The sequence below is a fragment of the Rhipicephalus sanguineus genome, chromosome 5, assembly GCF_013339695.2.
Source record: "Rhipicephalus sanguineus isolate Rsan-2018 chromosome 5, BIME_Rsan_1.4, whole genome shotgun sequence".
In the NCBI taxonomy this organism is placed as follows: Eukaryota; Metazoa; Arthropoda; class Arachnida; order Ixodida; family Ixodidae; genus Rhipicephalus; species Rhipicephalus sanguineus.
The window spans coordinates 55,830,241-55,854,990 of record NC_051180.1 but is presented as its reverse complement, the minus strand read 5'-3'; positions in this window follow the sequence as shown (position 1 = coordinate 55,854,990).

The window sequence follows — 24,750 nt, the reverse complement described above, 5'->3', positions numbered from 1 at the left end:
TCTATTTGGACTTTACACGGAACACCACGGCAACGGCAAACCTTCGGCTGGAGTGTCCGTATAATTGTTATCGCAATAAGGAACAATGTGCTCGACGATCTTCTAGCAACCGAAGAGAGCGCTATCAGCCATCTGCATACAGATGGCGAAACTGTGAACCCTACTCCGAACCACAATTTTCAAAGCATGGTTCGTACGTGTAGAACGTGCCGCTCTTCCTTAATTCTACTTTTCCACCACATATGTTTAGCCCTCCCGTTGTGTTTTTCTAAAACTGTCCTAGATTTTTGAACCAGGCATGTCTCCCAAAATCTCTTATTCTCTTTTCTCGTCGCGAAAACAACAAAAGATTACGCTTCGACGTCATCAACCACTCATTCTTTTAGATGCGAAGCATCTTATAGCGGAGCTCAAACGGTGTGCGGCGTGACAGCCCTTACTGCGCATGCGCAGGCCCTCTCCACACACCTCCTCTCCACTCCACTCTCCCCTTTCCCTTCTCTCTTTCTCTCTCTCTCCACTTTCCCTCTCCTCTCCACTTTTCCCCTCACCATTCCCTCTCCTCGTTTAGATAAAAGGTTCGCGTTAGGTCGTACACATCACTCTAAGCACGGTAACTTTTACTAAAGGTGCACATTTTCACAAATTTGTGTACCTATAAAATAGAAGTTATCTAGTTACCTTTGCAAAATTAACCTGTATGAAAAATGCACAAATTTACTTCTAAACTAGAAGTTACGGAAATAACCTTTAGTAGTCATTCACAATATGGAGCGTTCTCACCTAAAAATAGAGGTTACGTTGTATAGTACACGGTATACTGTTTACACAAAACGGCTTGCAGGAGATTTTATACGGCCACCGCTCTGCGCCTCTTCTTTCCTTCGCTCTTCTTTCTTTGACACATTCCAGGAGGTTACGCGCATCGCATGCTTGGATCAGCAAGGTGTGCCACAGCGACGGAAGCACAGCCTTCCACTCTTTCGCACTTCCTGCTGCGCGTGCCTCGTGTTTTTTCAGTGTTTTCTTGTGCGGTTTTAATACACCGTCTATATACGTACGCTAAGAAATGCGAACCTTTGCGGAAGGTGTCACATGGAAGGTGCTTCTCGGAACACACGCGATGGCGCATTGTAATAATTCAAGTGCATGACTGCTTATAGAACGTGACAATTGCGGTGACCGAGGCCAAACGCGTCGCCTTCGCTCATTAGAAGAGGCTGCTAACAAAACATTCGCATATTCGAGGCGACTTGGAGTTAGCATGCACTACAGTAACGATCAACCGCGATTATTATAGCAATATGGTCGACTCGTCAATATCAATGAAGAGCAGAGGTTTTATAGCAGTATCATGATATACGTGTCAGGCCATCCTCTCTTGTAACAATGATTGTTCGCGGGCCAGTTGGTATATCTTGAACGTAAAGCAGCGCGCTTAGACAGGACAGAAAGTTCTGTCCTGTTTAAGCGCGCTGTTTTACGTTCATCCTATCTTGGTTCAACGCGCGCGCGAGCACACACACACGCACGCAAGAGCACACACGCGCGCAGGCACACACACACGCGAGCACACACACGCACACACGCGAGCACACACGCGAGCACAGACGCGCACGAGCACACACGCGCTCGCGCGCACACACACACGCACACACACACACGCAACAGCACACACGCGCGCGCGCAAACACACACACACGCACGCGCGAGCGAGCGAGCGAGCACACACACACACACACACAGATATATAAGGGTGTTTCAGCTAAAAAGCACCAAGTATTAGAAAATTAAACATAGGTGCTACGCATCTCCACTTAGTGCAGTATTGTTCTGAGACATATAGAGCACGTCAGAATATTTTACCAATCCGCGAAGCTCGGTAATTAACAAAGATTGTTTAATGAACTTTTTAAATAGTAACTCTTGAAAAAAGTTTTCACTACAAGAGTTGTAGCGCTTGTTCAGAAACTTCGAATTTTTTAATCTATTCTAAGATAACTCCCCTGCTTAATTTTTTTCCAGCCTTTCTTTAAAGCGCGCGAATTTTAAAAAAAATAGCACGTGACTGCCGCCTAACGCGCGGCGCTTTTAGTGCCCTCAAATGTAAGTTGAAAGAATTATCAAAGGATGCTCCGCGCACGAAGGTAGATAGAGCAGGCTGCCGGTGACTGCGATGGACGCTAAATGATGATAAAGGCGTACCATCAAAAAAAAATCTACGAAAGAGCGGTCGACACGTGTGAGTACATCTTTTATCTCGGTCCTGCATCACGCTGTCACCCTCGCCCCTTCCTATGTGTTTCTTCATTGGTGCGAAAAAAAAATACCTACCCTACATCAAATGCTACCTACGGCCTCATGTAGCATTTGCTCCGTGGCTGCCGCTTTCTTGTTGAAGAATTTTTATTTGTTGTTGAAACGGTATGCTCATTTTGTCGCTTAACGTCCATCGCAGTCACCGATAACCTGTTACACCGAACTTCGTGCACGAATCAGCCTTTGATAATTCGTTCAACTTACATTTGAGGGCACTGAAAGCGCCGCGCGTTTGGCGGCAGTCACGTGTTATTTTTTTAAATTCGCGCGCTTTAAAGAAAGGCCGGAAAAAAATTAAGCAGGGGAGTTATCTTAACCCAGATTGACGAATTTGATGTTTCTGAACGAGTGCTACAACGTTTGTATTGAAAACTGTTCTCTAGAGTTATTATTTAAAAAGTTCATTAAGCAATCTTTGTTAATTGCCGAGCTTGGCGGATTGAAAAAAATATTCTGACATGATTTATATGGCTCAGAACAATATTGCGTTAATTGCAGACGCGTAGCACCTATACTTAACTTTTTATTACTTGGTGCTTTTTAGCTGAAACACCCTGTATATATTGAAACGTCATTAGTTTCTTATAAAGTTAGTCTGTTTAGTAAAACGGTGGAAAGCTTAGGGGAGCTGGTACGCTTGTGGGACTGAAAAAACAGCGCATATTACGCGGACTTATGAGGCTGCAAAAATTGATGGCGAAACAGATCGCTCTATAAGCCAAGCGTCAATTTCGCTGTCTCGCCAGGGAGTGAAATATGTTCATCGACCACTTGATCAACTTTTGCTTCTTCCGCGTGTTTCGTATGTAACACACACACACGTACGCACACACACACACACAAGGACGCGTCGGCTCCCACAGGAGATCCTTGTTTACAAGTATAATGAAAACATTTGTCCGAGCGGTTCGCTTTAATAGGCTTGAATATATCACGCCGGCAGCGCGCATATACTGAAGGTAGATTGCCATCGCTCGTGTTGAGAGTGCGTGGAGTGGTCGGTATCAAGAGCAACTCGAGATAAAGACGTCGTGACAGTCATTTTTCTCTAGCGCGAGCACGTGCCTTCCCCCAGTCGATTGCGTGTCCCCTGAAACGTGCTCAGCCAAAACACTGGATTTAAAAATTCATTTTTTCACGTCATAAACGTCCTTTCGTGCGTGTGTATTAAATGTTTACTTTGGTCGGCGCAGTGCCTCGAGTTTTCTACATTCAGCAACACAGGCAAGGATGCCATGATTTCCTTTAAGACACTTAAAACGCACTATTAACGCCATTTCATTGTCTTTCGTGTACTTAAACCCTCCATTCATTCCGGTAGAGCAAAAAAAATTAGACACAGACACAAGAGAGGACACGTAGACAGGACGGACGCTAGACATCAACTGACTTTACTTCAAGGAAACATATACAAAAACCCGTTGCACAGGCGCGCACGCGCTAAATCACTCTACGAGGGCTTTTTTTATTATTATTATTAATGTGTCTTTAATTGTCTTTGCGTTACCGAAATGAATGCCAGTGATCCCAACCAACTAGCCCACATTACCACCTTAAACCCTCACCCGTCCACTTAAAACTACCGCAGCAGAGATTGAAGCATGGCGAAAAGTTGAATTAGCCGACACTTTGCGTATAGACGCCACGAAATATCATGTACCGGTGACAAGAAAATTACAAACAGCCCAGACTGCCGTGGACAAGAGCAAGTCCACGGCAGTCTGGGCTGTACTGTGCACGCAGAGCTCGTCTGGGCAACGCTGATCTGGGGCACTTTGTTGATGCCGCCTACAGTATTTGCACCGTGATTGCAGCCTTCATCGAGCGTGTTGAAGGTACGAAGACGGCCAGAGCAAGAGAGCATAAACTTCTTTCCTTCATCGCTTCTCACATAAACGTGTATGATAACAAATTATCTTAATCAGATGTTTGATAATGTATGGTCAAACACCCATCTTGTAAAGTCAGACGCCGAGCAAAGACTGCCAATAACAATGCATTACATAAAAGCATGACACGATTTTGTTTTCTGACACGACCCATCTCGTACAGTAGCGTAAGCATGAGCATGAATTCAGGTAAACACGCGAGATAAGCACATATACACAAGCAAATAACGTACTGAAGAGAGAATATTACTTACCTGCAAATCACATTTACATGTATCTTCGGCCAACGTAACAACGGATGCAACCCGCTCGACAATTGCCAGTCTCAGGCAAGCGAAGAATCAGCAATGCAGCTCGTTGCAACGGCCGCGCAGCCCACTGAACGTGCCCGTTACAATGCCTCGTGGCTGATTTGCGGCGGATCGCGCACGTTAATGACTGTCCTTGCTTACTGCATCACCAGTTACACGCCACTCACGTACACACACGATTAGACCACGCACGTCACCGAAGCGCGGAGCGTAAAACTGGTTAAATCGATTAAACAAAGAGCACCACTGCACAAACGCGACTTCAACAACCGCACCAACCGCCTCGCGTTCGAATGCTCTTCCCGGCATACACCTCAAGCCTAGGAGAGATGATGCCATCCCTGGTTCGATGAAGTTGAAGCGGCGCCTCGAGGACGCCACATATATGTGACTCACCGCAAGCTCACGCATCTCTCTATGCGGCCTCACTGGAGCGCCCGTCCCACGCTGTTTTGTGAACTCAGCGGTACCTTTTTCTCCCGTGTTGGCGAATTGATGACGGTTAAGCGTGTTTGGTGCTATGTTGTCCAGTGACGTTTGCTGTACTTTACGGTCAGTTAATTTTAACGCGGAAAAAAAAAATCTAGACAACACGACAGGGAAATTCGAATAAATTGTATTGCGAGTCTTGGAAAATATTTTTCTCGCGCCACGGGATGGTTCTTCGATCGCATCATTAGCGAGTTTTAGTATAGCGGAAAACAGCAAACGCAAGGATTTAGCGTTAGCGTTAGCGTTGCGTGCTCCTAACTGCGCATGAGCAGAACGTAAACGTAGCCCGAGCTCTTACGTACGAACGCTATTTCTGGAATATAGCGTTCAACGCTAACGCACGCAAGAGATCCCGTACGTAAGGCAAGATGGCGGTGCCTGTTGAAGCGAGAGCCGTCCACTTCGAATCTTTGTAGCCGTCGTCCTGCATTAATAAACTTATTCATTCCCTAATAATGTTCGTGTTTGATTTAGATTTGAGTAATGAGGCTTCGCCAACCATGTACCGCCGATAAAATAGCTCCGTTTTTGAGATACAAAGTGGATTTGCGCTGCAGAAGGCTTAGCAAGATTTGTTTGCAAGGTTCGCTCATGTTTTCTGTAGCAGCGCAGAGATGGCGATGCTGTCTTTAGTCGCCTCTTTCCAAGATACGGCCACAAGTCAAGCAGATACATGTCAGGCGTCGTTTCCCTTCATGCCTTTCGCGGCAGTGCATGAATGTGACGCGTGATGCGTCCCAGCTTAAAAAAAAAGCCGGCAGATCCCACGCATTGTGGGAATCGATGTAATGCGAAGCAGCCAGCAAAGAGCTGCATACATCGTCTTGTATGTCATTGAGGATAATGCGTGTCATGGTCATGTTAACTCCTATTATTTATGTTCGTCACACAGTCACATCGCGCAAGACCAATTCCGGGGTATATCAAGCTAGCGAAACAGCCACCAGCGCGCCATGAGCGTGGCACGTAAGTCATGCTGTACATGACATGCGTGTCATGATTTTCATGATAACTCGTGTTATTTATGTTCGTCACACGGTCACGTCGCAAGATACCAATTTTGGTGTGTATCAATCTAGCGAAACGGCCGCCAGCGCCCCATGAGCGTGGCACGTAAGTCATACTGTGCATGACATGCCTGTCATGATTTTCATGATAACTCGTGTTATTTATGTTCGTCACACGGTCACGTCGTAGGAGACCAATATTGGTGTATATCAAGCTAGCGAAACGGCCGCCAGCGCACCATGAGCGTGGCACGTAAGTCATGCTGTACATGACATGCGTGTCATGATTTTCATGATAACTCGTGTTAGTTATGTTCGTCACACGGTCACGTCGCAAGATACCAATTTTGGTGTGTATCAATCTAGCGAAACGGCCGCCAGCGCCCCATGAGCGTGGCACGTAAGTCATGCTGTGCATGACATGCGTGTCATGATTTTCATGATAACTCGTGTTATTTATGCTCGTCACACGGTCACGTCGTAAGAGACCAATATTCGTGTATATCAAGCTAGCGAAACGGCCGCCAGCGCACCATGAGCGTGGCACGTAAGTCATGCTGTACATGACATGCGTGTCATGATTTTCATGATAACTCGTGTTATTTATGTTCGTCACACGGTCACGTCGCAAGATACCAATTTTGGTGTGTATCAATCTAGCGAAACGGCCGCCAGCGCCCCATGAGCGTGGCACGTAAGTCATGCTGTACATGACATGCGTGTCATGATTTTCATGATAACTCGTGTTATTTATGTTCGTCACACGGTCACGTCGTAAGAGACCAATATTGGTGTATATCAAGCTAGCGAAACGGCCGCCAGCGCCCCATGAGCGTGGCACGTAAGTCATGCTGTACATGACATGCGTGTCATGATTTTCATGATAACTCGTGTTATTTATGTTCGTCACACGGTCACGTCGTAAGAGACCAATATTGGTGTATATCAAGCTAGCGAAACGGCCGCCAGCGCCCCATGAGCGTGGCACGTAAGTCATGCTGTACATGACATGCGTGTCATGATTTTCATGATAACTCGTGTTATTTATGTTCGTCACACGGTCACGTCGCAAGATACCAATTTTGGTGTGTATCAATCTAGCGAAACGGCCGCCAGCGCCCCATGAGCGTGGCACGTAAGTCATGTTGTGCATGACATGCGTGTCATGATTTTCATGATAACTAGGGTTATTTATGTTCGTCACACGGTCACGTCGTAAGAGACCAATATTGGTGTATATCAAGCTAGCGAAACGGCCGCCAGCGCCCCATGAGCGTGGCACGTAAGTCATGCTGTACATGACATGCGTGTCATGATTTTCATGATAACTCGTGTTATTTATGTTCTTCACACGGTGACGTCGTAAGATACCAATTTCGGTGCATATCAATCTAGCGAAACGGCCGCCAGCGCACCATGAGCGTAGCATGTAAATCATGCTGTACATGACATTCGTGTCATGATTTTCATGTTATGACTTGTCATTTATGTTCGTCATACAGTCGTGTTACGCCATACCAATTTTGGTGCACATTCGATTAACCAAGCGACCAGGAGAGCACAAAGTCGTAGGCGGCTAGATAGATAGATAGATAGATAGATAGATAGATAGATAGATAGATAGATAGATAGATAGATAGATAGATAGATAGATAGATAGATAGATAGATAGATAGATAGATAGATAGATAGATAGATAGATAGATAGATAGATACGGTCAAAGTCGCAGAAGTTCGCTAAGAAATGCTTCGCATTTAAAAGGGCAAGTAATAGGGGTCTTGAAGAATTCTCGAACGCGGCATGTCGACAGAAACCAGTGTGTCAGAACAACCTCCTTGGTCAGAACTCAACACTTCTGCAAACGCGACATGGAGACGCAACAGTGGTGACTTTGGATCAGCTCGACTTGGTGGCGCTTTTGTGGATTCTACAGTGCATTTAGTGTTTTTATGTCTAGATGGCGCCGTATGTGCTTGCGTTAGCGTTAGCGGGAATGCCTTCCGCTGTACTAAAAGACCACCAGTTGGCACGCAGCGCGTTCTGTTTTAGCGTTAGCGTTGAGACGCACGCTAACGCTAACGTAAGCGTTTCCCGCTATACTAAAACTCGCTATTAGTTTAATTTTGTCGGTTGTCGTGTGCTCACAGTACTTTATCGTGTCGCCATATGCGAAGCTTCCCGGAGGCAAATCAATTACTTCTGCGGTCACTGCGCCGGTGTCATAGAGATTTGACCCTGGTATCCAGAAGCTTCCGGTCGCAAGTCCAGTGGTTTTCAGACATTGAAACACATGGTAGTGACCACATTCCAACTTATGTGCGAATCAGAGGTCTTACCAACTCCTCCTCTAGGAATAAAATACGGAGAATCGATTGGCAAAAATTTCAGCGTCTCATGGAAAATGCATGCCGAGAAGACATTGGCCATAACTTGGAAAATGTTATCAAAGAGGCAATGAGAGAAGCTTCCTGCATGCTCCCGTTTGCCGGCAAGCGTTCAGACTTTGACGTTGAACTGGAGAAACTGTGCACGCTTCGCCGAAGGGCGGAAAGGAGATACAGACGCACGAAGGCAATATGTGACTTAAGGCTGGCACGGCGCATACAGAAAAAAGTCCAACGACGTTTGGACAAACTTGAAGAGCAGCACTGGAAATCATTCTGCGAGTCATTGGATCCTCGCAAGCCATTGTCACGCATCTGGAGCACTATTCGTGGCTTGCGCTCGACTCCCCAACAAAGACATCCTTTCATGGCTCTAGCCCTACATCTAGGCCGCACCCAACTTGAAGTGGCGAATGATTTTTGTACGCGAATCGCTGGTGTGTGTGCCATGCCCGCTTCCGCCGTTCAGAGTGTTTTTCCTGAGCCCCGGATCCCAGAAATGGACAAAGATTTCACTATGGAAGAACTGGACGCATCCTTGGCGGCTTCCCGACGATCATCTTCACCAGGGCCTGATGGCGTCACCTACGCCGCTTTAGCCAACCTTGAAAAAGAGGCCAGAGGAAAGCTGTTGAGATATTACAACCACTCATGGCATGCTGGCATTGTTCCCCAGCAATGGAAGATAAGTCGGCTTGTGCCACTACTCAAACCAGGAAAGTCTCCATTCGATTTGACGTCATTTCGCCCTATTGCCCTGGCAAGTTGCGTCGGGAAAGTCATGGAAAGGATGATACTTCTACGCCTAGAATGGTATCTCGAGCGCTACAATGTGTACCCAGACTGCATGACGGGCTTTCGGCGAGGCAGGTCATCCGTTGACAACGTCATTGACCTCACAACCTTTGTCCAGCAGCAAAAGTGCCTCAAGCGCATATCACTGGCGCTATTTCTCGATGTGAAAGGGGCGTACGACAACGTAACACATGACGCGATCCTCGAGTCCTTGGAGGCTGTCGGAATTGGCGGTCGGATGTTTCAGTGGATCCGCGATTATTTGACGAGGAGGTCCTTCTTTGTGCAGACAGAAGATGGTCCCACTGCCAACCACTATACTTCCCGTGGCGTCCCACAGGGCGGGGTATTGAGCCCCACTTTGTTTAATCTTGTGATGGTCGGCATTCGTGAGCTTTTACCAAGTACTGCTCACATATCAATATATGCTGACGACATTTGCCTTTGGTCTTCGGCTGTGACCCGTCTTCAAGTGCGCGCAAGAGTCCAGCAGGCTGCCACCTTAACCTGCTCATATCTCCGCAAACAGGGTCTTTCTGTCTCTACCGAGAAATGTGCGTTGGTCGCGTTTACACGCAAGGCCATGACACCATATCCTGTTATTATCAACGGCCAAAATGTCTCGTACCAGAAGAACCATCGCTTCCTAGGTGTGATTATTGACAGGGATCTTTCGTGGAGCGCCCACTGCGTTTACTTGAAGAGAAGACTAATTTCCATAGTTCACATAATGCGCTTCCTCTGCGGGAAAACTTGGGGCACATCGATACGTTCCATGATGCAGCTTTACAGAGCACTGTTTCTGGGATTTTTACGTTACAGCTTGCCGATGCTGGCCAATACATGCAAGACGAACATCCGCACCCTCCAAAGTTTGCAAGGCCAGGCACTACGCACGTGCTTAGGATTACCACGCTGCACCTCCACGCACGGGACAATTACGATCGCAAGAGAGCATCCGATTCCAACATACGTCACTACTGACAATTTAAGAGCTCACATTAGACATCTCTGCCGAGTTCCCGGTCACCATATTGCTGCGTTGCCACTTCAGAGACCGCAAGCCATGTTTTCAAAGATTGTGTCGACTCATAGAGAATGCCTTCCGTCGGGCTTTACTCCAGCAGCAAGACCACTGTCGCCTCCGTGGTGCCTACAACAACCACAGGTACGCCTCACAATTCCGGGAATAACGAAGAAGAGCCGTCATTCGACAGTGGCTCTACGACAGGCGACATTGTCACTACTCAACGAGGAGTATGGCCAAAGGACACACATTTATACCGATGGATCAGTCCTAGCCGACAGCTCCACAGGTGCTGTTGTTATTCCGGCCTGCCAAGTGACTGTCAAGTTCAGGGTGTCACACGGGACGACATCAACAGCAGCGGAGCTTGCCGCCTTACGTGCTGCTATCCTTTATATCGCGGAAGCCCAGCCACAAAAGTGGGCTGTCTTTTGCGACTCTAAGGCATCCCTTCAGAGTCTGCAATCAGCATTACGACGAAGGGTGCACGAGCAGTTAGTGAACGAAATGAGAGAAGCTCTTCACCAAGCTTTATCGAAGGGACATGACGTTGTGTTCCAATGGCTGCCGGGACATTGTGGTATTGTGGGTAACAACCTCGCTGATGATGCTGCTCGGTCCGCTCACGAGGATGCCCAGACAACCCCAATACCCTTGTCGAGGACAGACGCGGCAAAGGGTCTACGCTCATTCGCTGACTCCATGACGCAAACTTGGTTGAGTGACCCCAGTGTCTGGAACCGTCGCCTGCATGAACTAGACCCATCGAGGAAGCTCCAAGTTCCATCGCACCTCTCCCGCCGTGATGCAACTTTACTGTGCCGCCTGTGGTTAGGAGTAGCTTTCACGAAGGCGTACTCTTTTCGCATAGGAATGGCAGACACCTCAAAATGTGACTCGTGCAATAGCAACGAAACGATAGAACATCTACTGTGTTTCTGTGGACGTTTTGTGAACGAACGAAACGTTCTGCGCGATGCGCTGAACAAGTTAGACGACAGACCGTTTTCCGAAGAGAAGATCCTCGGATCGTGGCCCTACGCATCTCAGGCCAGCAAAGCGACGCGAGCATTACTGCTGTTTTTAAAATCGACCGGCTTAACCGACCGCTTGTAGGCATTCAATGGACAGGTGCATATGTACCCTGACAGTGCCTTCTTCCCTCTTCTTTCTTTCTTTTAATCCCTTCATCCCTTCCCCCCAGCGTAGGGTAGCAAACCGGACGCGCGTCTGGTTAACCTCCCTGCCTTTCCTTCATTTCCTTCCTCCTTCCTTCCTTCTGCGGCTTTAAAGCAAAATACATAAAAGAGCAACTTAATAAGTTGTTTAGCACAAACATTTAACCAACATACGATGGTTTTTCTTTCTTGTGCTTCTGCCGATGTCTGTGAAGATTATGTCACTTCTTAAATTACGGGTTTTGCAAGCGGGCTCACTTTATTGAACTCCAGTTTTAATTCATACCCCACCATCGCTTGCCTCAGTATGCCGCAATGTAAAAGCACTGGTTCGATGATTTGCTTTTCTGCTGTCAAGACCCGTTCTGTGTGTACATCATCCGCTGTTCAATTCATAAAGCCAGCCTTGAACAAGACACAAGGCGATGTGACACACTAATCAATAAACTTCCAATCCACAGTGTAGGTCCCCTGAGGGATGAGTCACTGCGCTTTTATACGTTACAATCTAAAGGTTCCAATGCTCATCGCGGTGCTTTAGCCTTTAAATTGGCACGCTACTGTCGATGTAACCTTTATGAGAGAGGGAAATGAAGAAAACACAAAGATAAAATTGCTGTAACAGATACGTAACTTATAAATTATAATTTACATGCATTTTAATGTTGTCGTAAACGTTACCGTGATTAGAGTGCACGCTCGGTCACTGCGCCGGTGTCATAGAGTTTCAACGTCGGCGCCAGTTGCAGTAATACCTTAACACCTGCCGAGATCGCAGAGCAGCGGAAGGCTCGACGTGAAGAAGCGCAACGTAAACGTCGGCAAGCAGACCCCGAGCTCCGGGCCAGGAAAGCCCAGCGCAAACGGCAACGTCGGCGGGAAACTCCTACAGATGAAACGCGGGCTCGACATGCCAAAACGCAACGTCAGCGTCGGCAAGCAAACCCCGCCGTACGCAACGCCCACGTCGAAGCCAAGCGTCTGCGTCGAACCAACGCGTTGGCTGCGTGGTACTACATACGACGCGAATCCAACGCCCGTGCAGAACGCCTCGCTAGAGTGCCTCGCTCGACAACTTTTTTTTAAAATGGAAAATAAATGAAGGAGTTGTTGTCACCATTGCTTGGTGACGGCTACCCCTTTCCACATAGTTGTTAACAACTTGCACGCCCTGGCTTCGACGGGGCTGACGCCTGGTTCCAGCGCGAATTCCTCGACCGGAGCTTCGGGCACAGCTGCAAGGTGTGCGACCGACTTTGGTTCGATACCAGTCTGACCGAGGTCGGTAGCATGCGCAACTAACGCCAACGGAGCGCGATCGTGCAAGTGATCCGGCTTCGCATCGCCTCATGATCCCTTTGAGCGGGAGATGGCGTATTTTTTTAAATGCGAATGCATTTCTTAGTCGGGTCATGTCAGGCGTCTGTCGGTGTCCGCGCGCCGGGAGGTGCTATCTCTCCGCTCTCACTCTCTCTACCATAGCAACAGCTGCGCGCGCGCGCGCTTATCCTCGCCCCTAGCAACCAGAGCAGCTGGTGCGGGCGGAGTAGCGGAGAGTGAGTGGAGATGATGAGCGCGCTCTGGCGTGTGAGGGCGCTCGCATCGCGGGAGCTCGGCGGAGCTCCCGCGTGTGTGGAGAGAGTGTAGGAGAGAGTAGGTGCAGTGCTTCGCCGCTCCTTCTCTCGCCGTTCGCTCTCTCTCCTCCCTGCGCCCCGCTCTCCCGTCCGCTCGCTCGCACGTGTATGCACCTTTCCACTGAGGTATAGTGTACTAGAATAATTTCCTAGTGACGCGTCTGAGAAGGAGCGCGCGTGCCCGTTTGTGTAGACGCCACCAGGCGCCGCCACTGCGCCTTTTTCTAGTCGTCTGCTAGCGTAAATGCCGCAGACCGGCGGATTCATTGCAGTTCGGGACATCGCCTGCAGCAGTATCTATTCGCATTTTTTTTATCATCCATTTGCACAAACCAGTGGAGTTTGAGAATATGAGTAACTCTGGATGTTTTGCTTCTATTGCGCAATACCTAGCACAACATTTAAATCGCATGCTCATCGCAAACTACACAAAAGTGCTCAGCAACGTATACGCTGCGCTGCTGTGCCAGAAGGCGTAGGATGAAATAACGGCCTCGACGGACACATATTGATGGTGGCAAACTTTTCGTGATTATTTCTCGGTTACAGAAACACAGCTAAACAAGATTATTCCGGCGTTTCCTTATCTCATTTTACGGCGTGCAATGAGACGTACTACATGGAAGCATCCCACATGTAAGCGTCCGGAGAAAAAAAAGTCATCCACCATTTTTTTTTTCACAAGAACTACGACGTTGAACGTAGCGTCGTAGGGGACGCGCACGAGGCAAGCAGCTGCAAAGCGCGTCTGAACCGGCCCAAACCGGCGCGAACTGGCTCCGCGACTAGAAAAAAGCGCAGCAACGCCACCAGTGGCGTCTACTGGCGTTTGCTTCAACCGGCCTATTGTCCCTGCCTCCTGGACGCGTCACTAGGAGATTATTCTAGTACACTATACACTGAGGCGCTCTTGGACGCCGCCATATTGCCAGATAGTTCACCGCTAGCGACGTCTGGCGGCCGTGCCATGTTGGGTTGTTTGCTGCTCTCCTGTCTTTCCGTCGAGACGCATAGATTTGTCGCATCGTGTGTCGTCTAACTTTTGTTTTAGTTGTGCGTAAGCTTTGCGGAGACGTTAGTTCGGTTCTTTTGTGACTCTGAGTTTTCCTCACTGACAAGACAGTCGGCATCGAGCGTTTTGTGATTTGTGGTATTTGTGTACGAACGGTGCGCGCTGTATGGCCGTGTTCACATTCCGATGGCTGGTGGTGCGTCAAAGGAGCCCGTAGACTTAGGAGGTAAGATCACTCAACATGTTTCTGATTTATGTCACCGCGTTAATGTTCACGACAACGTTATAGTGAGAATTCTCACAGCGAGCACGATGAAACGGTACTTATTGCTGGTCAAATGCCACTACTACAATGCTGCATACCCGTGCCATCGCCGGAAAATTGTTCACCTAGCTGCAGTAAATGCTGCAGCGCAATTACGCTGCACTTGAAGGCAAGCGCTCGCAGTTTCTGCGCGACAACATTTCGCTGTAGCTGTACTTTACTAGCATCGTGCTTGTCCTGTTTTTCAAAGCGGTAAAAGTCAGCGGTATATTAAAGCTAATCGAGAAACCTCGCTATTGACACGCCGCGATATGCTGTCGCATGAGGCCGAGATCCACGGTCAGATTTTTTTTGTTGCCATCAAAAATGATTTATTGCGTGTGGCTCCTACAATTCGGATCGCAATAGTTGAGCTCAACGCCTAAGGGAGGCATGCGACTGTCTGCAATCTCGATAGATAGATCGTAAATGTATAGATGCGGATCGAGCAAAATCGCCGTCCATTGTTTTCGTGCGAGCATTATGCTAGTGTGGACTTATCGTTGTGAGCAGTCGTTGTATCTTACGAGGTAAGCTGTCGCGCTGAGCTCGTAGACACGGGTTCAGTTATCGATCACGGCGATCGCATGTTCGTGAGGGCGAAATGTGAAAATACTCATGTACCTACGATTACGTGGTCACAAATAAAACCTGCAATTATATGAAGTGTCGTTGCTCTTCTTGCCTTTATTATTTTCCACTTTATGTGAAAAATAATACATTCACGCTAATTGTTACCCATCTGAGGAAACCAATAACCCTTCTGTTAACTTTTTTTTACAGATTGCAGGAGCCATGACCATCCTAACATGGTGAATGAATGGCTGGACGTCATGCGGGAGTGGGCTGTGAGAGCCCCTGACATCATTTTTTACCTATTGAATTCCGAGGAGAAGCATCGGCACGGGGTTTAGATCGCTGCGCTTGCCGTCCACGAAATGCGCTGGACACGCGATGACGTCGAGGGCACAAAACCTTTTCTATTGACTGCGGCAACCCACTGTCTTTTCCAATCGGCGTCAGCGGGAAACCGATGCAGCAAATACACGTTGCATCCGCAGTCCTCTTGCAACACGTTGTGCGTGCCGCAGAGCTCTTTTCTTGCTGTGTTCCTCTTCTTTTGGTTATATCTGCAGCCGTAAACAACGCAATGATGCCCTGTTGATAGACTGTTCTTGAACGACATTTCAATGTTCAATTAATAACACCAAAATAGCGCACGCATTGAAGAGCCACTACACAGCGTGAATGGTGAACTCTCTCCAGCAACAGCCCAGAGGAAGGGGGCGTCGCCCAGAAGCCTGCTACTCTCGTCACCAGGCGGCGAAAATCGGCTTGCGGCTCGCTGGTTTGAGGTTGCCGCTGGGAAGGTCTATATAAATGGAGTGAAGCGCGCGCCTCACTCTCGACCTTTCGCTGGCTGGGCACCTCTCAAGGCTACGCCGTGTACTCTCGGCGCAAGAAATGCATTCGCATTTCCTCACGATTCCCTTCGGGGAGGTGGGGGCATTTTTTTTTTTTCTACGCCAACGATTCACCAGCCTTTCAGCTCGGGTACCTTTTCTTTTCACGTCAATGTTGGCGCATTCGCACTAGCAGCCTTTCCTGTTCTCCACTTTTCAACGTCAACAAATGAAGGGCTTTCACACATCCGTGCTCAAATCCTTGCGGGATCTCTCGTTTGGATTTCTGCGCGTGCGTCAGCTGGGAATCAAGAGCGACCGACGAATTCCTCTCCATTTCGCGCTCGTTCCAGCAGCTGCACCCAAAGGCACCCTGGCACGCGGTGCGCTAATTAAAGCACCGCTCGCGCGTTTGAAGTGCGCGAGCCCCAGGGGCCGGATCGATTCGTTTTAGGCTTCGAAGGGTGTGCTTTTCCTCCTCCTCGGCTGCTCTCAATTCGCGCACTTTAGATCTCCGGGAACACGCCCAATTTGGATTGGCGATAAAACCGAGTCGAAGTGCCAACGACTTCTCCGCAAACTCAAAAGTCCTTCGTTGGGGCACTTTCCGTCCGGTATACGAATCGGAGGATGCGCTGTACGAATAAGCGAAACGTGCCCATAACTGGCGCACCTGTGAATTTGAGATTTTGAACGCATTTGCTCGTGCTAAACCTGCAAATTGGACCTTCCCCCTCCCTCGACCCTCCCACAAAATTGATAATGTCAAGCAAAATTACACCATCTCTCGCTAAAGGGGACCATGAGGCGATGCGAAGCCGGAGCACTTGCACGATCGCGTTCCGTTGGCGTTCGTTGAGCATGCTACCGACCTCGCGTCGTGGAACGCGAAGAGGGACGCTACGCGCGTTATATCTTCCATCTAGCCTGGCCGTTAATTCTCACAGGGCGAGCGGGGAACGCGGTCGACAGGCGGGCGAGAGGGGGGCAGCGTAGGAGAGGGGAGAGAAGGGGAGGGGACGCGCATGCGCTCGAGCTCATCGCGGCGTTGCGCAGGAGAGAATTTCGGCATGTCTAGCCCGCGTTTCAGAGGAAGAGTTGAAACGGGGAGGGGAGACGGGGATGGGGAGGGGAGAGGGTGAGTGGAGAGGGTGTGTGTGGAGAGGGTATGCGCATACGCAGTAAGGGTGGTCACGCCGCACACCACCACCACCGGATTGAGCTCCGCCTTAAGATACTTCGCATCTAATATATTCTCATACGTAAACAGAGGGACAAACGCGTGGGACAAGAGATGGGGAAGGAGAAAAACTTGTTTCTGAAATTAGGCTGAACGGAGGTTCTCACTGGGAAGAGTGTTGAGTCCATAACTTTCTCTCTCTCTCTCTCTCTCTAACCACATGACGTCTTGAGCCATCCGGATATACCTGCATTGGTTTCGAGACGGAGGACAGAGTATGAACGCACGCAGCAACCTCTGACTGTTCCCACTTCTTTTGCTTTCTCTATCCTACACGCACAGCAGCAACCGTGCGCAATCTTGAGCAATTCCAGCGCTATTTATCCTTCTCTTTCTTTTACCTACCAGTCAAAATTCACGCTCATTTGAAATACGCTCAGGAGAACTCATTAACCTGCGAATGTCTGCACTCGAGACATGTCACGAAAGAGGTTATTCAAAACGCAAGGTTTACGCACTTAGTACACACGCAATGTCAGTAGAAAGCTAGGCGCGGCCAGGCTGGAAAGGAAACGCGCGCGTTCCTTCCTCGCGCGCGCGCGTCGCGTATCCCATCTAATCTCGCGGCCAACTTTTCTTGGCAATGAACCGAAGGCTACAGAACCACAATGCACGTATCCTACCGCTAATGAATGTAGTGCCACAACTGCGTCCGTATTTTCTGCGTGAGATATATAAAATACTCCTTCATTTTCTACATGTAGCTTTTTGAGACGGAACGCATTGCACACACGCGAGATATTTGCATTTCTTTTACTTTATACGTTGTCACTTTGCGTTTTTGCGTGCACGAAATAGTCGCGCATTTTACCCGTACCTTAGACGCTAAACAGCGTTTGCGCCGAAATGCAACGCTAGCCATCACTTTCCACGGCGTTACGAGACGCGCGCCAAACCGGACTACTTCGCATAGCAGTACATGTGCAGACGCTCCGCCCCCGTAGCTTTCCCTTCATTGTCAAGAAAAGTTGTCCGCGAGTATAGCACGGCCGTGAGCTAAGTTTGATTAGGTTTATGGGGTTTAACGTCCCAAAGCTACTCAGGTTAGGAGAGACGCCGCAGAGGAGGGCTCCAGAAGTTTCGACCAGCTGCTGTTATTTAACGTGCACAGTGAAATCACACAGAACACGGGCCTCTAGCATTTCGCCTCCATCGAAATGCGACTACCGCGGCTGGGCGCAGTGGCTGCATTTTAATGGAGGCGAAACGCTAGAGCACCGTGTGTTTAGATTTTAGGTGGACGTTAAAGAACCCCAGGCGGTAGAAATTTCCGGAGCCCTCCACTATGGCGTCTCTCAATCATATCGCGGTTTTGGGACGTAAAACCCCAAGAATTATTATTACCGCGGCCGGGTTCGAGCTCGTGTCTTTCGTGTCAGTAGTCGAGTACCGTAACCACTGTAGTACCGCGGTGGCCCCATTCGAAACCACTGCTGCATTTGTGTACCAAGTTGTAGGGTACGCCTCTGCGATAGTGTAAGTATACCCGCAGTCCGCCCAGCGTTGCCCCATTCGCATGTCGCCCGCCACGTAGCGAATCCGTTGGTTGGTTCAGCTTATAAATCTCTAAACAAAGGAAATTATCCGTGCCTGCGCAGGAAACGACACACCTACTTGCACAGAGTTCTCGTTACTGTACCTGACAGCAACGCGGTCTTCAGGGGAGTTCACCTTTCGGCGTTCTGTTTTGATTTCCTGTGTCGGAAACTGGACGGGCTTTGCGAGTGCACGTTTCTTTGGCAGCTCAAGGCTCAGCCAATTACGAATAATGCCTTGCAGCGCGTGAAAGTCCAGCGGCCACTGCGGCTCTGGACAGCTTAGCCTATACAACGGAAGGTTGTATACAACGGGCGCTATACAACGGAAGGTTGTATAGCGCCCCAGGGACCGCTTCGACCATTGGACACATTGAGGAAGAGTTGTTCGTGACTGTCGTTAACTACTCGACGTCCACATTGTTGCGAACGCAGCACGACAATGAATTTCACGCGCTTCGACAACCAGGCCCGAATGCTAACGAAGGTTGAGCGGCAGTTGTTTACGAAAGATTCAACCTTATCGGCCAATTTTGTTGTGAATCCGCCTTAATTGGAATTCCGGAACGTCGTTTCATTAACGGCAGTCTCGCTACCTCACGCCTACTGCCACGTGGAAACGAAGTTATCTCAGCGGCATAGCAGTGACGTAAAGTTCCAAATGCTTAATGAAAACGAAGACATGACTGGCTCGAGGCGTCAGTAGTACCAAATACGTTGCTTAGCTTAGTCACATAAAAATGCAAGTGTCGGAGCATGTTTCTTAGCCTTTGATTATTGCTACTCCAGCTAATACTGGCGCTATTACAATCTTAGTGTTGCAGCCAAGCGTTTATTGCAGTAGAAAACAATGCTCAGCAACTAAGCAAAAACCAGGGCTGGGCAAAGATACTTCGAAATTGTATCGCGATACGATACAAGATACTCAAGCAAGAAGTATTGCAGATACAGATACAAGATACTGCCGCAAAAATTGTATGCGATACGATACTTGGCAATTGTATCTTAAGATACTTCGATACATTCTCAAATTTGTTATTATAGATCCATATAATGTAGCAGCAAGCGCCTATGCACGAAAATGTCTGCTTGAAAATTTCCTGTTACCTATTTTGTTTCACTTGAATGAAATGTCTGTTAGCATCTCAAAAGTTTTGCTCTTCTTGTTCAAAGTACATTAGTTTCTTTTCGAAAGAACTTATTGGGGTTTGTTTTAGTTTCTTCACAGGACAACTCTTTGTACACTTCGCTGACAGCGGTACTTGCTTTGCACAGCTTTCCGACCATCTAGCAGGTTGCCATATAATCACAATAACTTCAATACGAAGCCTTCGCACGATGGCACAAATACCGGTGTGGACTTTTACGTTGTCCGTAAAAGACAGCTTGCACAATACGGTATATGCGGACAGGTGTACAGCAGCAACAACGCTGGTAGCGACATTTTTCTTTCTTTTTTTTTTTTTGGGGGGGGGGGGGGTGGTACGCATGGTGTATACTAGGGGTTCGAGACCTTTCGCTAGCGGCCAGGCCCGCACACATGACCGTCTTCGTCTCATTTGTTTTTATTTTCTAAATAAGTATGTTCGTGAGCTGCACAGACATGACTGGTCTCAAGCATTCCTTTCGTGAGGAACATGTGGTCATCATGTGCTGAAACATAACCGTGGAACAAAAACTATATTTCAGAATCCGCGTCCAGATATCAGTCATTCTGTACATCGGTACCGATGTTTCTCGAATCCTGACTCCAAGTCCCCCTCAGAAATGACCTATATATGAGATGTGGGAAAGGCTTCCTTTCAAACGTCATTTTGTTCAAACTCTCTCCCGCCCTTGCAACTAAATTTCGCGACTGCGGCCCGCTGACTATAAGCACAGTTTGAGACCTCTGGTGTATACGTAGATGACGTAATACCTCTGTTACACGGCCACCACCGATCTCCATTTCACTCCGTTCGGCATTTAACTCCCTGATGGAGCATTACGAGAATGGAGTTGCGGCCGTGCTACACGGCTCCGTGCAAGCTTTCGACGGTTGCCGCATGGGGCACAAACAGCGCTGCTGCGCTCGTCGAAACCTCAAATTTTTTGCCTGTGCAGTCGCCTTTTAAGCAACAAAAACGTGTTTTTGTGTGTTGATGAAGTGCTCGGAATCACCATTGCTGTCACAGTGCTTGTGCGTGCGCCTCACACGTGCAGAAACAAATATCGCGCGACGCTTCACAGCGGCGGCTTGGCGAGGCGTTGGTGTGGAGAGTACAAGCGCTGATGTCCGAAAAAATACAACTAAAGCTTACACTACGGGGCGTGAAATGCTACGCAAAAAATAGCATAGTTTTTAAAATTATAATTGAGCTCATTAGGACGATTTTTCTAGTGCGGTTTTCAGCGTAGCAGGAGCTGGCTGGGAACGAGAGTACTCCGTCGAGCCGAAATGGGCATAACCGAACTCCCTCCACCAAAAGCTCCATTTAACTTCCTCAGCGAAATGGCGACCGTGTGACATGAACCCCATCTCCCTCGAGGAAAAGACGAGGGAGTTAAACGAAGTTCACGGGTGCCCGTGTGACAGGGGTATAAAACTGCAATGAATTTTCATATTCTACTTATCTGCCGGCGCAAAGGATTCTTTGTTGATATACTCACTAATGTGCCATCTTTTTAGCAATTTTTCTTCAACGAGAGAACATGTGCAACACAGGAACGTCTCAGACGTATTGTATAGTTCCACAAAGCGTCGCAAAACACTGCCGCTATTCGTGCTATTGACACTTATAGCTCCCATTACGTGGCGAATAGTAATGAGAAAAATATTTAAGAAAGCCTAAAACAGGAAAACGAATATACGTAAAATAGAGAGGCGGTTGTGTATCGAACATTTACATTGAATGAGTACAGAAACACAATACAGACGGCGCCCTTAATAGCTATGAGCATGAAGTATTGTAAACTTACCTGTTGAGACAATAGAAAATACAGTAGCTATGGAAAATTGCCTGAAACGGCTCGTTGGGACGCTCATGAGCAAAACAGAGCATTCAGTAAAACAACGTTTCTCGAATCCCCTTCCTAACGTCTTTAAGATGGTTCCTAATGATTTCTGATATAATAATGCAAACTCAATTTCGCTATTTTCCTAAGCGGTAAGCAGAATGTTTTGTACTGTTTACTCAAGGTACGCCCACATATTTATATACTTGTTTTCAACATCGCCTAAGCAACGTGTAACTGTGTAAACAGTAGTGGAAATAAAGTAGACAGAAGAATGGGAGCGCGTTACAAAAAACATACTGCAGTGACCAGACCGGAAAAACAGTGCAGAGACTTAGGTAATGTAAGGGATGCAAAATGACAGCTAAGAAAGCACTTGTGCTAATAATCAAATTATGATCTCATAAATTTTATGAATAAATGTAGCAAGAAGTGAAAAATACGGTGTGCCAAGATATTTTCTGTTAGGTCAACGCTTGCTCTTTTGGATCTAGCATCAGTACCAGTGGTGCTAGCGTTGTTAGATTCTTATTTACATATAAGTTCATTCATGGCATGCAAGTCAAACTTACATCCACGAGATCCTTCAAATCACTGATATGTAAAATCCACGCGACGGAAAGGAACACAATTCTTGCACGCATCACATTTCATTACGGAGCAAGACGCAAGACGGAAGAGAATTTTCAATAACGACACTGTAGCAACATCAGAACTTGCGCGATAGACGCGGCGCAGGACAGTGGCTAAGAGCGAGTGTCGCGGCATTAGCGCAACTAAAAAGAAAGGAAATCGAGCAAACAAAAGGTGCGCGGGCTGGGCGTACACGTCCGCGCGCTTGTCTTCCTCATCTTCTGCCCTCACTGGGGTACTCTGGTGGACAAATAAAATTGCGTCACTGCTCTAAGACTTATTCAGATCGCTTAGTGGCACCAGTACCAGCTTGAGAAGCGCAGCTTGGCCAGCGATTATTGTTTCGCACGGTTGTGCTGCGATAGAAGTATCTTGTATTTTAAGATACACGATACTTTATCGAATGTATCGGAAATACAGATACATATACGCGTATTTCGAGAAGTATCGTGATACAGATACAAGATACCCATAGAGTATCTAGGATATTATCTAAGATACATGTGTCTTCGATACTGCCCTGCACTGGCAAAAACAAAGCTGTGTAGGCGCAGCGTGTTCATTTCTGAGATGAAGGGATCACAGTGGCCTCGTTTCGCCAGCCACGGAATAAAACAATAATGTGATGAAATCTTTTTAAGCACGGAAGTTGTATTTTTTCATACTTTTTAGTATGCAAGCCAAGGGCGAAGTCTACATACGTATATTTGTTGAAACAAACAAATAGATGAATAATTGCACAGCGAGCTTCTAAGAGGGCTTAAACTCTTACTCTCCGGAAAAAAACGCCAGGCCTGCGCTGAAACCGCAGCACAGTCACAGCGAAAGCTGGAAGAGCGGCGTTTCTAGAGCCCGTTGTAAGCTCTCTTGGGGCGACAATACAAGTACATAGAAAGGTTCCCACTACGCCATAAACCACAATTTTTTGAAGTTGGGAAGCACCTACTAAGACATTATTCGTCATTCTGCGGAGAAGCGAGGCATCAGCTACACGTCTGTAAGGCATTATGTGCACTTTGTTGTTGAAGCTACGACCGATGACGCGACGACTGATGACGATGAAGAATTATGTCTCAGCCCTTTGTAATGGGTTGGAAGCTTTAAACGGCCCACCAGTTATGTAATTTGCATTGGGTGACGCCCGGTCGCTATTTCCCTCTCCCGTCATGCTGTATAACATACGTTGACGTGGAAGAGAGACGGGGGGGGGGGGGATAACTTTACTGAGACCCCGAGGAAATGGATCATGCGCTTATGGGCTTCCTTGGCAACCAATACAAGTGCACTTGCGAGGAGCCCACTACGCTCTAAATCATTGTAATTTTACTGAGACACCGAGGAAATGGATCACGCGCTTATGGGCGTCCTTGGCAACCAATATAAGTGCACTTGCGAGGAACCCACTACGCTATAAATCATTGTAATTTTACTGAGACCCCGAGCAAATAAACCATGCGCTTATGGGCTTCCTTGGCAACCAATACAAGTGCACTTGCGAGGAACCCACTACGCTATAAATCATTGTAATTTTTGAGAAGTAGGGCAGCAGGCACTGTGCCATTTTCCGTCATTCTACGGACAGCCGTGGTACCTGCTAAACGCATGTAAGGCATTATGCGCACTTTGTTGATGCTGTGCCTGATGAAAACGAAGAATTATGGCAGAGCCCTTTGTAATGGGTTGGAAGCATTCAACAACCTACGCGTTGCGCAATTCGCATTGTGTGACGCCTGGTTACAGAATTCGCGTTGCGCGACGCTTGGTGCTTATTTTACTCTTCTACCACGCTATATTGCATATGCTAATGTGGTTCCTTCCCGACATGTAGCCTGTATAGGACCTTTTTGCAAAGCAGTTCCAAGCAACGGCATCTTTCCATGAATTAAAAAAAAGAAAAACGGCATGGCTCAGAGGTTGAATACTGGGCTCCCACGTAGAGGGCCCAGGTTCGAACCTCGTTCCATCCTGGATTTTTTTTTTCTTATTTCGAGCGATACTGGTTACGGACACCGGCGGCGGCGGCGGCGGACAACTACGGCGCCAAAAACGGCCGGTCAAATGATCTCATAACAGCTTTCGCTGTAAAATAAAACGCGAAGTAAAAGTCACAACGCGGGAAGGTTTTCACAGAAATAGTGAAAGAAATAATCATGTTCTAATAACACGTGCAACCAGCCTAGGATCTCCTGCAGTGAAAAGAAAATGGGGATGTGGTTTGGCCTTACTCAAAGTCTCACGGCGAGAGAAATTCACCTGGAAAAGCGGACGTTCTTGAAAAATTACTTTCGCTGAAGGAGGTAGAAAAGTTCGTTATGGTTCAGTAAGTTCTAGGTCGCACACTCTTTGCTGGCGGACAAAAATCTCAGAAAAAGCTATCCTCTAAATAGAAAGTTATGTAACGTTTAGAGCATTACAACGGGAGGGGGCCGAGAGAGAAGTCACGGAACTGAAAGAAAGAAAGAAAGAAAGAAAGAAAGAAAGAAAGAAAGAAAGAAAGAAAGAAAGAAAGAAAGAAAGAAAGAAAGAAAGAAAGAAAGAAAGAAAGAAAGAAAGAAAGAAAGAAAGAAAGAAAGAAAGAAAGAAAGAAAGAAA